We start from the raw sequence: 14614 nt of genomic DNA on the forward strand, positions 1-14614 counted from the left end.
TCTAATATTTTACAACAGTCGCAAATTAGCTTTCTCCCTACTCTTAACAGTGTGAAATCTGCTTTGATAATTCACAATATGTACACACATATGTAATCCAGTGTATATGTATAACAATATCAGAACTTTTGACCTATACCCCATGTGGAACAACTCTCTCATCAGAGTGCAATACTCATAGCAATTTTCTTAATTTTATTGCTTGATAAAAAATAATCATTTTCTCTCATTTCTTGTAGAAGTTTTACAGTTGTGTGTTCTACCTTTGGCTATATCTTCCATTTTAGTTAATTCTTGTGAAAAGTATAAGGTTTATGTCTACATTTGTTTACATGTATTGTGTAGGTATGTATCTATTCATTTACCCATTTACCTTATCTATTTCAAACATGATGTGCAATTATTTTGGCACAGTTTGTTAAAATGACTAACTTCTATTGCGTGGCCTTTATTGCTTTGTCAAACTTGACTAAATGTGTTTATTTCTGGACTCTATTTTGTTGCATGATATATGTCTACTTTTTCAGCAATATCCTTTGTCTTGATTATACTATGTCTTAATGCACATTATGGTAAATTTATTATTCCATTAAATTTCTTTTATGTCAGGTTTTGTGCAAATTAGACAAAACATGAAACTATAATTTCTATATTTTTCTTATATAGGCTTTTTTGGCTATCAAAGGTTGGTGTTAAGCTGATCTATCACTTTTCTCTGCATATGACTTTCAGGTGGACCATCTGAAGTTTTAACCACTCCCTCCACCTGAATAAACACATATCTATGTTTTCATTTAAAATGTTTTTGTCAAGCTTTGAATTGGAATTTTCCTATACCCCATCATCCTGAACACTATAAGTATGTATAATTCATTAAGTCAGCTCCCTATCTGGTCCAACTTTGTTTTCTACATTTTGTTTGAGTGAAAAGCCAGTATGTATTTTGAAATCTCAAACATATGCACATAGCTTTTCATTATTTGCACATTTTGCCTTTTTATTAAGGGAACAGAGCCTTCTGGAAATTTGAAGAGAAGGTTCATCCATATCTCTAAAGGCTCAGCATTCAGTTTGCAAATTTTAATGACACTTGTGCTCAAATAATTTTGGAATACTTTGTCATAACATGCTAACTGTTTTTACATTCAGCATAATGAAGTGCAAGACATTTCCCTGTGAGCATACTTTTGGAATAAATCTATACTATGATGAAAAAAATCTTCCCAAAAGATTAAAATCAGACTCATTTAAAAAAAAAAAACAATGCTCTTTCTGTTGTTTTAGGAGCTGTGGGAGGTTGTATATTAAAATACATAGAGATGTGTTTTACCTTCCGTGGTACCTTTCATTATATTTAGAAGTAATCTATCAGGAATTTAGAAAATTTGGCAGTGGTCATAATGTGTAGCAAATTTAAGCAATGTGTGCTTCCCTTCCCTACTTTAATTTTTGTAAGCTTCAAAAGGAGCTATTTATAGTTGAGTTTATTATATAAAATGAGACCTAAGCTTATTTTGTACTATTTTAAGGAAATAAACTGTTGGCAGTATAAGCAGGTTCTTGGGCATTGGTTTAGCCCTATATTATTTCAACTAACACTAAACTCTAAGAATAAAAATTAGGATAACAGAAATCCTCCTTTAACCTTGAAGTCTAGAAAAGAAGCAAGCATGTAATCAACCCCTCAATATTATATGATATTTGTTTTAGTGAAGATGCCTGAAATATTTATAGGATCCAGATTTCCTTGGAGAAAGTCAGAAGGCTTATTGAAGGCAATAACGATTGACCTGAGAGTGGAAGAATGAGTTAGTGAATTGAATGGAAAGTCAAAGAAAACTTTTTGAAGCAAAAGACTGGCCAGGGAGAGCTGACAGGGGGACTGGCTTATCTCTGTATATACAGGAAACATGAGTGGTAGTTTGCTGTTGAATTTCAAGTTGTAAGAAAAAAAAAAAACCAATTGACACAAAATCATGGAGTCCTGTGACTTATGAAACACTTTGGATTTGTCTTTCAGAAAACAAAAGATACTGAAAACAGGTATAGAGGGACTGATACAAGCAGATTAATTGCTTAAAATATCAAACTGGTAAAAGTGGGGAAATTGATTTGAATACAAGAAGGGAGATGAACATGTGGAGTATATTGATAGCCATGAGTTCAGGGTGCCATGCTGCTTGAACTGTGCACAGGACTCCCCACCCTGGGTGTAAGCAGTGAGAAGAATGTTACTAAACATTCCCTCAGGACTCTCTGCCCCTGGAGAACTGTTTGTTCACTTTCTGAGATTGTCTCAGGCTTTCCCGTGAACAAGCAGATCCCCCAATTAAAAAAAAAATTCCCACAAACTCCCCCCATTCTAGGTCTGTCCCAGAACCACCAGCCTACCTAGACGTGGTTAATGTGGGGTTCAAAAACCTTTTTGTCTCTTTTTCTACTTTTACTGGTGTATTATATTCTTAGTGTCACATCATAATATAGTTCATTGTAATAGTGCATACAGCACTTGGTGAGTTTTCCCCTGGATCCCTCTCTACTTCTCTATCCTGGTATAGGATATTAACATTGGCATTGATATTCCCATGTATATGCATAATTTCAAAAGAAGTAATTCCTTCATTAATTCTCCGTTTCAACCCCCCAACCTGCACTTTTCCCTAGACCACCTCTCTTGCACCACTGGAGTTTTTCTTCCAACACCTGAAGTCCCTCTTAGATCCTGATCACTTCCTTGTGTCTGCATAGGAAAGTAAACATATAACCCTTTACTTTCTGCAACTGGCTAATCTCACTTAACACAATGTTCTCCAGGTCCATTCATTTTTCTGCAAATGACGTAATTTTGTTCTTTATTGCTGAAGAGAATTTCATTTGTATTTTTCATAATTGTGTAATCCATTCATTTGTTCACCTAGATTGGGTCCACAGTTTGGCTATTGTGAATTGTGTTGCTATAGGAATGGATATGCATGTGCTACTATAATATTCTGATTTAAATCCTTCTGGAAAAGTACCCAGGAGTGGTATAGCTGGATCATATGGTGGATCTGTTCTGTTTTCTGAGAGATCTTCATACTGATTTCCTTTCCTAAGAAAGAGAACTTCCTTTTTGGAGAGTTTAGGGGAATATCCTTGGATGCAGTTATGCAGAGAAGGACCTAAATCAACCTAAAGTGATGCCTACCTAATTATAATGCTTTCAAACAAATTATTAGTATAGTTTTTTTTTGCTCCCTATGGGCTTTTCTTGAGTAATTAAGGGTAAGAACATGGGCAGTGGACAAAATAGGTCTGTAAGTCCATCTGCCACTTAGCCCTGTCAAAAAATGACCTCCTTTCCCCTAAAAGAATCATGAACTAAATCAGACCTAAGAAGGTGTCAGTACTTTTTTGCTGGTCTCTATCCAGTCATTTGGGACCCACTCTTATTCTCCCTTGAGGATATAGTACTGACTGCAATAAATCCTCTTGCTCATACAATGCTCTTCTCTAGGGTCTCCTCTGAATTCTCTGTTTTGAGCACAGAAGATCCAGGGACTGTGACTTTTTTCATGGTACCACTCCCCCCACTTGCAGTTGTAACAAAAACAGTAAGATAGTTGTCAAAATATTCAGTTAAAATGTGACAAACTGTGTGTGGTGGCACACACTTGTAATCCCTGCCACCCGGAGGATGAGGAAGGAGGTTGGCAAGTTCAAGGCCAGCCTGGATAACTTAACAAGACCCTATCTCAAAATAAAATAAAAATGTAAAAATGCTGGGGATACAGCTCAGTGGTATAGTACCTGCCTAGCATGTACAAAGGTTCTGGGTTCAGTACTCAAACAAAAATGACAAAGCCTATTATAAAGAGTACAGAAATAAAAATGACCACTCAAATGAAAATAAACATTAGCTTTTTTATCTATGGTTTGCCTTCCCAAAAGAATCAGCCATCCTGACTTGTGTTTGGCAGATAGTACAACAGCGAATAAAGTAGAAAAACTTTATAGTGAATAAACCAAAAAAAAAATTTGAAGGTCAGCCCTGGAATATGCTCCAATTAGACATTTTTGGTACAGGGATGTTGGAAGAAGTGAACTGGAGGTTGGCATTCCACATGATTTGTCTGAGGAGTATATCTGGCTCTCTAGTTAGTTCCAATTAGAAACAAGAATAGACATCAGGGAAACTAGCAGGTACTGAGTCTTCTTGAATGATGGTTATCAATGTGGTAGTTTAGCTTTCCAGACTGGTTAGTACAGAGGTTGGTGAAACTCTATGTAGTCAGATAGGATCCATCAATTGTCCCTTTGTTTTCCAATCCCTCCAGTGCGTAGATATAAATGCAGACTGTATAATTACCTGACTTAAGTCCTAATTGTATATAAATCTGAAATAGGACAAACAGGAGAACAGAACTGGAGAACAGATCTGAGTAGCAAGAACAGACTTTTTTCTGCACTGGGGATTGAGCATGCTAAGTTCATACTCTACCACCGAGCTACACCCTAGCTTAAGGATCAATATTTATTAATTCTCTTGTAAAGTACTTGACTCTGTTACATTACGATTTAATTTTTGGCAGTAGGGATTGAACCTAAGGGCATTCTACCTCTGAGATACAACCCCAACCGTATTTTATTTATTTAATTTTTTATTTTGAATTAAGGCCTTGCTAAGGTGCTGAGAGTCTTGCTAAATTGCTGAGACTGGCCTTGAACCTAAAATCCTCCTGTCTCAGCCTCACAAGTATTGGGATTATGGTGTATACCACCATCCATGGCTCGTGATTGTTTTAAATGTTTTGATTAAATTTGTTTTTAACTGATGCATAAAAACACAAAACATATAAATGAGAAACTATATTGTGTTTCAATACAGATATATACACATTTTGTCAGGTTAAAAATATCGATCTCCTCTAACATTTATCACTATTTTATGGTGAAAAAATTTCCAAACCTTTTGTTCTAGCTTTGAGATAACTAGTATCCAATCACCATGTATATTCACTCTAGTGCACTAGCATCTGATAGACCTACTTATTTCTACATAAGTCTCCATACTCATAGATGAGCTTTTCTGTCCCCTTCCCCTACTTTTTCTGGTTTCTGATAATGCCATTCTATCAGCTGCTATGAAATCCACATTTTTAATATTCTACTCATGAATGAGATCATCTGATTCTTGCATTTCTTTGCCTAGCTTATTTTATTTAATATAATGATCTCCAGTTCCATTCATACTGCAAATGACAGGATTTCATCATTTTTATGGCTAAATAGTATTCCACTGTGTATATGTATATTTTTATCTATTTTTTACCTTTATCTCAAGTCTGAAAATAGAGTATGCATGGGCTAGTTAAAGCATAAAAAAGTAATAAAATACAAACAGATATTATTTTAGATAATTAATGTAGATTGAAAAATTTTTTAATCATATTATCTTAAAAATAGTTGCTTCTAATCAGGATCTGCCTTCTAGAAATTAATAGCTGATAATCAGAGCCAGAATAATTTTTCTGTTTTCTTGTTTAACAGATTTGAAGAGAATGGAAAAGAACGTAGTGTAACTTCTTTACATTTACTCTACTTTTTCCATCTTCAAAATTTCAGTTGTCATGGGAATGTAGGGTGTTCAATTCTTTGTAAAAGACTGTTTCTCATTTCCTAAACCAAAAGTACAATTAGACTAGGAAAGAAAGAAAAATGAGCTGACTGCCCTTTCCAAAAAGAGGGTGACCTGTCTTCATTGCATGAATAATCGTTCACAGTGTCAAGGCAACTTATACGTTATATTGACTACAGAGGAGGCTTCCTGCTTGCTAAATGGTCTTAAATATGAATTCATCGAGCCAAAGTCTGAAGCAAACTTTAAAAGCTGTGGGAAACTTTTCTTCCACAAATGTTCATTTTCCTTTGATCATTTATTTTTAAGTGTGTAACTGAACTTCCTGCACTTTGGCAAATCAACAATGTGCAGAACATTAATGCCAAGAGCCAAGGGATATACCAAAAGGTCCCTGCCCTTTGAGCTGATTAACAGATGAAGATGGCATGCTGGTGATATCTGAAAGTAGAACATATTTATAGAAAAGTGAGAGTGTAAGAGATAATACAAGTACCAATTGGTATAGAAAATTAGTCTTGAATTTTATTTTCTTAAATTCGTTATTGGTGCATTATAGTCACACATCTTTTTTATTTACTTATTTTTTCTTTTTTCTCTGGAGGACATTATGCTAAGCGAGATAAGTCATTCACAAAAAATCAGAAATCGGATGCTTTCCCTAATATGTGAAAGCTAAGGAGAAATGGGTCATAGGAGGAACTCTAGGTGAAAAAGGAAATCCTATAGAGGAGCAAACAAGACAACCTAAATGAGGGGATGGGAGGAAGAAGGAAATTCTTTAAAACACAAAATAGTCACACATCTTAATGGGGTACAAGATCATAGAGGCATACATGCACACATCACCTGTGTAGTCCTCCAATTCCCTCCCCCTTCCCTCCTTCTCATGTTTGATTTAGTGATTGATATGTTTGCCAACGTACATCATGTACATTAGGGAGTTTTCCTCCTCACCCTTCCCATCCCCCTCAGTTACATCGCTTTATTTGTTATCTATAGTCAAGACAACATTGTGCATCTACAAACATTGAAAGGCATCTGAGATTAGTCAGTCTCAAAAAGTGAAAATTTGGAGGTTCTTAATATGCGGAAGCGAGGGAGAATATGGGCATAGGAGGAACTCTAGACAAAGGAGTAAAAAGCTTAGGATTTGTGAAGGTGACCTGAGGGAGATGGATGGGGAGAAGAGGAAAACAACTCAATGGATGTGATTTACATACACCAACTTATCAAAAGCAATCACTATGCTGAGCTGGGAAGGAGGAGAGGGGAGATGGGGCAAGAGCTGGAGGAGGGTTCAATGACTGCTGTGTGCATGTATGCCTCTATCGCCCGAAATGGCATCATGATGTACGATTACACTGCACCAGTGAAGATAAAGTGGTAAAGAAAAAGAACACTACATATTAAAAAAAAAAGATAACATTGGGTTTTGTGCTCAGCAAAGTCATCACAAATTAAAATTTCTGTTACTGTTTATAAGAAAATCTATACAGGAAAACATAACATTCTTATTTTAATATTTATCTATGTATTATTTATGTATTTATTTATTATTTTATTTTTAATTTTTTAGTGGTACTGGGGTTCCTGGAAACCTTTCTACCTGCAGGCTACACTCCCAGACACCTATTTTTATATTTTTATTTGGAAACAGGGTTTCTTAAGCCAGTGAGGCTGGCTTTGAACCTGCGTGATCCTTCTGTCTCCACCTCCCAAGTGTGGGGATTACAAGCGTGCGCCACCATGCCCAGCTTATTTTAATATTTAATATTATTATTTTGTTTTGTCCAAAAGAGAAAGTTTGGAAGTGGAAGAAATGTATCGAATATTTAAGAAATGTATGTATTGAATAGCAATTTCTGCCAAGAGTGAGATCTGGTCCATTATACATTCATGTCATTTAATCCCTTCCACAAACCTTGAGAACAGTAGCTGCAATTTTTCAAATGAGGTAAATGAATTTTGAAGACACACTCTTTCAGTGTCTAAAAGAGGGCAGACTTCTCTGAAAGTGAGCGCATGCATAAGGCCCCAGATATTTTTCTATTAGAAAAATATGTTTTTAAAATATATTTTGACCATATAAGAGGGAAGGTAAATACCTGTAGGGATCCAGTTTTATAATACATCATGACAGAAGAGATCAAGCATAATGATGAACCACCTGGAAAACTAGCTTATTTTAAAAATAAATTTGTCTATCAATATTTATTATCTTTTTTAATCATTGTGTTGAAACAAACTTGGAGGCAAAAAAAATCATGTTTGTAGCTACTGATAAAAACCAATTGATCAGATAAAATACATTTCTAAAGCATTCAATTATTGAACAAAAGAGTTCATAAAAAACTCTTCCAAGGCACCATTTACTTGTCTATATACATCATGAACTTGTCTATTATCATGAACAAGATATGTCCCTGAGGAGCTGGCATTATAGTACAAAGATGGATCTATAAACAAGCAAATAAAGCTGGAATTAGGGAATATAAAGGAAAATACATCCAGACATGAAGGATATGCCTGCAGAAGACTTGTCTCAGTGTATTCCTTTAATTCAATAAAACTTATTATTTTTGGATTGTGAAGTAGTAATTGTATATTTTTATGGGTGTAACGAGATGCTTTGATATAGGCATACATTTTTATAAAATGATGAAGTAAAACTAATTATCATATTCCTCACCTCCCATACTCATTTTTTTGATGATGAGACCATCTGAAATTTACTCCTAGCAATTTTGAAGTCGTCAACCCATTGCTTTTAACTATGTTTGTTACACCATGCATTAGAGTTGAAACACATATTCCACCTGTCTAACTGAAACTCTATCCCGGAGTACATATCTCTTCTTTTTCCTTAGTTCCCCAGCCTTTACTACCACTGTATTCTATCTTCAGTTTCTGTGAGTTTCACTTTCTAAGATCCTGCACAGAAGTGCGATTGTGCACTATTTTTCCATCTAATTTACTTCTCTTAGCATAATGTCCTTTAGGTTCATCCATGTTGTCAAATAAAAGTTCCTCTTTAAAAAAATTAGATAAAATATTAAGCCAGTCATGGTGGTGCACACTTGTAATCCCAGCATTCGAAAGGCTGAGACTGGAGGATCGTGTTTTGCGGACAGCCTCAGCTACTTAGTGAGGCCCTTTGCAACTCAGTGAGACCCTGTTTCAAAATAAAGAATAAAAAATAGAGCAGAGGGTGTAGCTCGGAGGTCGAATGCCCCTGGGTTCCATGCCCAAAACCGCAATAAAAAATTAGATAAAATATCAAGCAATAAATAAAATAAGGCACAAAGTAGCCAATAAATTGTTCAATGTTTTAGAAGTAAAATATTTTAATTTTGTTTACTTCATAAGAGAAATGTTTTCTTTTGACATAATTTATAATATTATTATCTTTATACATTTTTCCCCATAAGGTTCGGAGACTTATCAAAACGCATAATTGGTACTTAATCAAATCTTAATAGTGTACTTAGTTTTGGCTTCTGTATTTAAGCATATGTGTTTATTGGACATAGTAATATTGGCAATCTAAAAACTGATAAACTTTGTCCATATGGTCTCTTTGTATTTTTTTAGTAATAAACTAGGTAATCTCTCATCAACCTCAAAAAAGGTTGAAGATTATTCCACATTATTATTTATACATTATTATTTATACACACATACATATAAATGGTTGATTATATATCTTGTCTATTGAGACTAATGCTGCAACACACACAGAAATGCAGTGTGTGTTACTGAGGATTGAATCCTGGGACATTCTACTTCTAAGTTATACCCCATTCCTATTTTCTTTTTATTTTGAGACAGCATCTCACTAAGTTGCAGAGGGCCTTGCTAAGTCACTGAGGTGGTCCTTAAACTGGTGATCCTCTTCTCTCAGTCTCCAAAGTCCCGGGATTATAGAAGCACACCATCGCACGGGGCTAGTGTTTTCTTTTAGGAACGGCCATATAGTTTTTCACAACAGCTATACTAATTTATCTTTCCATCAACAATGTATAAAGCTTTTCATTCCTCCATATGTACATTAATACATGCTTAAAGACTGGTAAGAAGTGGGTTTAAGATCAGGAGAAGGGTCAAACAGATCTATCAGTTTTGTCTCTGGCCTAATGAAAAGAACTAAGAAGGAAACTAGGCAAGAATCTATAAGCAAAATTTTGCACTTAATGGATGCCTAAACCCCAGATTCATAGGGACAGTGCCAATCTATGCTTAGGCCTCTACTGTGAGTACTGATAAAGTATCCTTTTAGTCTAAAAATATTTCAGTTTAAAGAACAAATTACATCTTACCTATCTGTTCATATTTGTACTTTTATTGGTGTACGGTTTCACATCATAATACAGTTGCAGTGATAGTGACATACATGCACATAGCACTTGGGCTCTCACCTGGATCCCTTTGCAGTCCTCTTCGTCCTCATAAAGGATATTGAGATTGACATTGGTATTCTCACATATGTACATAATATCAACGGAAGTAATTCCTTCCTCAATCTGCCTCCCCTTTTTCTCCTAGACCACCTCCCTTGCTCCACTGGGGATTCTCCTTCATTATCTGAAGTCCCTCTGGCATCCAGGTTACTCTCTAGCAACTGCATGAGAGAAAATATATGACCTTTCCCTTTCTGTGACCAGCTAATCTCATGTAACATAATGTTCTCCAGTCCTATCCTTTTCTTTTCAAATACATAATTTTGTTCTTTATTGCTGAGTAAAATATCAGTGTATGTTTATTCCACAGTTTTGTAATCCATTCATCTGTTGATGGACACCTAGGTTGCTTCCATGATTTGGTTATTTTGACTTGTGCTGCCATAAACAGGCATATACATTTATTACTATAATATTCTGATTTTAGTTCCTTTGGAAAGGTACCCAGGAGTGGTATAGCCATACCATCCTGAACACACCTGATCTCATCCTACCTGTTCATTTTACAGGAAAAACTCCTTGCTCTGTAATTGGGAAAGGCGCCTCCCTCACACTCCCTTTTTTCACTCACTGACTCATGGGTTTAGGAGTCTGACATTTACTTGTTCTTCCTCTCTGCTTCTAGGAATGTTATGAGTGAACACTAACTTTCATACTTGTCAGATTTCTCAAATAAGTTACAATAAGTACTAGCTATTGCTAAGGGAAAACTTCTCAAGTATACCTGAAACCAAGCTCAATTTGTTGCATTTTTTGTGCAAGGCAGAACTATCCTCACTTGCAGAACAAATCAAATAACTAATCTTACATAGACTTTTGGGAGAAGTGCAAATGATAGTCAAAGTTGTAAAGGTGTAAGGTAGACAATGTGTTCCGTTTCAGACTTGGCCAACATTCAAAAGGAAGCAGATGCCAATCAAATTAGGATGACTGATTGGAGCTCCTTAAATAGGCTCCAAGATTATGTGATTATAACTTGGATCTAGGACCAAACATTCATCGGTTTCCTATTTTATTATTGAATTTGGAAATGAGAATTTTTAATGCTTTCCATAAGAAAAGCAGTTGAAGGGGAAAATTAGGATTGAGGAAGGAAATGGTTCAAGTAATAGTATAGGGATATATGAAGATATTTCTATAAATTTCACTAATATATACAGGGAGGATGGAAGGGGAACATGATAGGATTTAGAGGGAAATATGCCAAGGGCTGTGTGCATATGTGTTTGTATCGCACTGAATCTCACTAAGATATATAATTGCTGTGAACTAACAAAAATATAAAAAGGAGAGCAGGGGAAAATTGAACTACATTTAATTTAAAAGCACTAAGACTACCTGAGCATAATGGCACACACCTCTAATTTCAGTACTCGGGAGGCTGAGACAGGAGGAATACACATTTGAAGACAGCCTCAGCAAGTAATAAGACTTTCAACAATGTAGTGCGAGCCTGTATCAGAAATATATATATATATATATGGCTGGGGTGTAGCTTGGAGGTAGAAAGTCCACTACTACAAAAAAGAAAAGAAAAGGGGAGGGGAGGAAAGAGAAGGAAAGAGAAAATAACAAGAAGAGAAAAGACCACCTATGGGGTTATTCTCCTCCCACAAAAAATTAAAAACAAACAAATTACTAGAGCTATTCACTTAGTAAGAAGTCATAAAAGCAAGTTACATAATGATAAAAATATATGGCTATACCACTCCTGGGTACCTTTCCAAAGGAACTAAAATCAGAATATTATAGTAATAAATGTATATCCTTGTTTATAGCAGCACAAGTCAAAATAATCAAATTATGGAACCAACCTAGGTGTCCATAAACATATGAACGGATTACAAATCTATGGAATAAACATACAATGATATTTCCTCAGCAATAAAGAATAAATGACATATGTATATATGTATAGAGCATGTATACTCATCACTGAAGGGATAGTAAAATAGAAAAGGGTAAGGAATGTGAGTAGGCAATTTGGAAAACAAAAAAATATTCAAATATTCAGGAAGTCTATGAGAATTTATCCAATTTCATTAGTATATGTTAATTAAAATACAATTGAGTTGCCATAACAAACCCATCATCATGTTCCATTAAAAAAAAAGAACAATTGACAAACATCAACATAAAAAAAGCCAAGTTTCAGCAAGGCAGTGAATGAACAGCTATTTACTTGATTAGGAGAGGAAGTTTTCTTTTGGAAAACTGGTTTATCTATGATAGTTGAGAACGTACTCAACCATTCTCTCCATATATATTTAAGAGATAGCAAAGTCTAACTTAGTCTAAACCTATGTAAAAATGCTAAATAAAAATATTCTTAGTAGTCTAAAACTGTAAAAAAATAAGTTCTTTCTGGAAAAGGAGAGAAAAAATGCATAAATTATAATATAAAGAGACAGCAGAAAATAGTGTGGCACTGAATCTGCTTGGATAGCTCCTGTGTGCAATACCATGGGCTAATGTCACATGTATTATGTAAATGGAGTCACATGGAAAATAGTCTATACTTCAGGAAAACATTCATAGAAACTTCGTAACAGTCCAACTTCTAGAATTTAGAATATAGAATTTAGAATTTACTGTTCTAGAATTTAGAATATAGAGGCCGGGCATTGTGGTGCACGCTTGTAATCCCCATGCTTGGGAGGCAGAGACAGGAGGATCGCGCAGGTTCGAAGCCAGGCTGGCTTAAGAGACCCTGTTTCCAAATAAAAATAATATATATATAAAATAGGTCTGGGAGTATAGCCCAGAGGTAGAAGGGTTTTCAGGAACCCCAGTACCACCAAAAAAAAAAAGAATTTAGAATATGGGTAATGGGGGTACTGATTAGTGATAAGATTTCTGGGGTACTGGGAATGTTCAAAATCTTGACTTGGGTGGAAGCTAACTAGTACTGTTCACTATTATAGTCTCACTGAATATTTATACTAACTTCTTATGCTGCAATCTAAAAAATGTATCTTTATATCTATCATTTTTTCTTGACTGTATTGTAAACTGAATTCACAGTCTTGCTCATGCTAGGTAAGCACTCTCCCATTGAACTAGATATCCAGCCACTTTACATGGTTTTGACGTGTGTGTGTGTGTGTGTGTGTGTGTGTGTGTGTGTGTTACTGGGGATCTATTCCAGGGATATTTTACCTCCAAGTTATACCCTTAGTTCCAATTTATTTATTTACTTTTTGAGTTATTTATTTAGTTATGGAAACAGGGTGTTACTAGGCTGCTGAGAGTCTTGCTAAGTTGCTGATGCTGTTCTTGAAATCCGTGATCTTCCTGTTTCAGCCCTGAGGCTGGTCTTTGAACCTGTGATCTTCCTGTCTCAGTCTCCCAGGTACTGGGAGGAATATACTGGCATTCTCAGTTTGACCAGGTTTTTGTTGTATTTTGTTTGTGGCATGGGAATGGAATCAAGGGGTGCTCCACTTCTGAGCATTTCAGCACTATTTTTATTATTTATGAATTAATTTTGAAACAGGGTCTTATTAAATTGTGGAGAGTTTTATTAAATGTCTGAGGCTGGCCAGAATCCTGAAATCCTCTTATCTCAGCCTCCCAAGTATAGATATTACAAGCTTTTACCTCCATGCCTAGCTTTGACCAAATCTTAATTTTGCATTTCACTTCTACAAAGTGAATTCTCAGCTTGCTCCCACTCCTGATTTCTACTTGTTTGAATTATAAACTTTTCACAAGTGCCACGGTGTTTGACTTTCAGTTGATAACTTTCTTTCTAGTTTCTGAGGTCAGATCTCAATTAATTTCCTAATGGGTAAACTTCTGAGACTAGCTAACAGATTTTGGGGGGGACATTATTTATATACCACTCTATTAAAAGAAATATTGACCATTTTTTATATTATCTTTCTAGGCCTTTCTCACCTGTGGTCTAAAACTTATATATAGCTTCCCAGAGAGCAGTCTTTCCTCTGGATTTAGTACTCATAGTACATCATATCTGCTAAATACTCTTCTGAATACACATTTTCCCACTTCTCTTACTGGGTTTATGTTCTTATTACATATTTCATTACAGCGAGTAGTTGTGACTACTGATCTCATGTCCTTTCTAGGGAAGCCAGTATGCAAAACTACAAATAATAATTAACAATTAATTCAGCACTTATACTTGAAGACTGCACAAACATTTTATCCAGCTATGCTGGTTGGAATAGAATATGACTTTTTAATTCACTGTAGATAGTAACTGGCAAGTGGAAATCATATTTTTTCACATATTTAAAAACCACCTGTATTAAGTTTAGGCACTATAATATAAAAATAGACACATAGCCATGCTATTATTAAAAAATACTAGTAGAGATAGTATGTTCCAGGTGACTTAAATAAAGATAATTTAAAGGGACTACTTTGTATGAGTGAAGATAGAGATACTGAAAGCTCTATAAGATCAGAAACTATTATAACCTGAGTTTATATGAAGAACAGAAGATGCAAGAAAGAGAACAGTGGCAGAGAGCCCAGTGGCTGCAGAGATGGAAGAGGTGCTCCTCTGGGC

This window comes from Muscardinus avellanarius, assembly GCF_963383645.1.
Source record: "Muscardinus avellanarius genome assembly, chromosome: 16".
Taxonomy (NCBI): domain Eukaryota; kingdom Metazoa; phylum Chordata; class Mammalia; order Rodentia; family Gliridae; genus Muscardinus; species Muscardinus avellanarius.